A 2,605-nucleotide genomic window follows, 5' to 3' on the forward strand; every position below is an offset into this window, starting at 1 on the left:
CATCGCGCGCGAGAGTTCAACCACTAGGGTTGTGGATTAAGTGAAAATTTGATTTGAATTTTAACCCCGATCAAGTTCACATGAGCCATGGACAAAATTTTGGATCGAATTTTTTTCGAGTTAATTTTGAATCTACGAAATTAGATCTTTAATAGTTATAGTGATTTTAGGGCTGTTTATTTAGTTAATAGCTCGAAGATTGTTAATCGCTCGAAGATTGATTTGAATTTTGAGTCTGATCAAGAATCGATCGAAATAAATGAGCCGAGCTATGAGGCAAAATTCTAAATCAAATTTTTTTCGAGCCAATTTTGAGCCGACTCTAGCTCAACTCAATATCATAACGTTAACAAATTTACATGCCGCAGACTTACCACCGGCTGACATGGTTGTGGCATTTTAAGGTTTGTTTCCCTTTCCAATCTGCGGCTTTTTCAAGAACTCTGATCTTGTAGCTAATGCTGTTGAGGATTTGATTTTGAGCTGAGTTCGTTCAAATAAATTTAGTGAGGTTTGAAATCGGCATGTGATTCGTTATATTAAATTTTGAGCCGAGCTGACTCAAAATTGAATTGAGCTCGATCCAGCTAGAATCGAAACATGTAAGCTCAAATTGAATTATTTGGATATGTTCCAAGTCTAAATCCGCTCAAATTGGCCCTTGATACGTTATATTCAACTTTACTTATATATATATATATATATCTATGTATGTATGTATGTATGTATGTATGTATGTATGTATGCATGCATGCATGCCACCTTAACCATGCATGAAAAATGCATTTCACCTTTTGATAACCGAAATAGTGATATTTTTAATTTGATATAAAACATTTGAATGATAAATATAAAAATTAAAATTTGGCTGTTAAATATATATGTAATTATTTATGATATAAATATTTATAATTTAAAATTTAAACCAAAATAAATCTTGTAATATGAAGCTCTCTGCTCGAGTTATAGGAAGATTTTTCATAGGCAGTCGTCTGCAATCATCTTATACTTTAACCATAAACTTATCTCGTTGATCGCCCGAGACTCTCTCAGACTTAGGTTCTTCATAACTTCGTTGAAGATTCTCTTGTTGGCGACATTGAGAAACAACTAGAGTTGTATCATGCTGACTTATACCCGACCCCTCTTCTTTAGATCGTATATAAGGTGGCTATAGCACCCGACGAGTCGTAACACCGATCATCACAAGTTCAAAATTCATATTCCGACTTTGTCAGCTTATTTTATCAAACAATCTGCTTTGTTGTTCTGACCGCACTACGAAACAAGATCTATATCTCTTGCTTTGTAGTTCATTGTTTTTAATATCAATGAGTGATAAACTTTGTAGTTCATTGTTTTTAATATCAATGAGTGATGTGGGCCCTACTAGCACATGTAATGAGTCTAGATCAACCATTGTGGCAAATAAAATGATCCTGAGTTAGTTCATTAGTTCATTAGTTCAAGGAATATTATGAAAAGATAGCCAATTTGGTTCAGAAAAAATATTACATCAGGAGTCTTGTTGCAAAATTGCATCTTCATTACGCCACGTCACACGATGCATACTCCAGATGTAATATCTTTTTTTCCTAGGTTTTGACTTTAGTTGTACTTAGAATAGTTTTTCTCTTCATTTAAATGTGAACTGACTATGACTTTTTTCATCAGTTTCAAACATCATACCAAATCTTCATGAATGAAGGAAGTCAACGCAAAGTTTATAATTTGCATTTTCATTTGAGTATATATATATCTAAAATAAAAAGATTAGCTTCAAATAAAATAGTGGTTTTGATCTGATGATCGATGACTATAATTGTCAAAATGATTCGTCATTCTCAAACAGCTCGTGTTCAATTCGTTTGCTAAACAAATAAATCAAACACACATAATTTTTTTGCTCTCAATATATAAATAAACCGAACACGAACAGAAATTTGTTTGCTCGTATTCTGCTCAAACACACGAGAATTATTTTTAAAAATTTTTTGCTACAAGGCTACAAAGATCTATAATCAATTGAAATAACAAAATAAAAATAATATATATATTAAATTCTATTTAAATGAATGTTTTGATATAACTATTAAGATTTAAATCTTGCCCATGCTCTTAATATCTTAAGGCTGTCAAAATGGCTCCTTGTTCACAAACAACTTATGTTGGGCTCGCTAAACAAAGAGAAACATGAATCATTTCTTTTTACGAGCCAGCCTGTGTTCAAGTGGTCGACTTGTTTGCACCAATATCGATGATCAATCGATTAACTATAGGATGCCTTTTCGCATGCCATGTTTAAACAATTGAGGATTTTATAAAAAAAGAAAAATACTAGATGAAATTTTATCATGAACTCTAATATTTATGTGAGATTTTTAAAAAAGAATTAAAAATCGTCGCTAAATTTAGAAATTAGAACCAATGAGAATAAGCCAATGAGCCATATTGAACTTAAATGAAATTTGTATTAGATTAAACACCATCTATATTTTAAATTCACTCGAATATCAAAAATTCATGATAAATCATCAACCCATTTTTTTTTTTCATTTTTATTAAATCCTCAACAATTTTTGTTTAGAAAAATGTGGGTATGGGG

This window comes from Phalaenopsis equestris, unplaced genomic scaffold (assembly GCF_001263595.1).
Source record: "Phalaenopsis equestris unplaced genomic scaffold, ASM126359v1 Scaffold234440, whole genome shotgun sequence".
Taxonomy (NCBI): domain Eukaryota; kingdom Viridiplantae; phylum Streptophyta; class Magnoliopsida; order Asparagales; family Orchidaceae; genus Phalaenopsis; species Phalaenopsis equestris.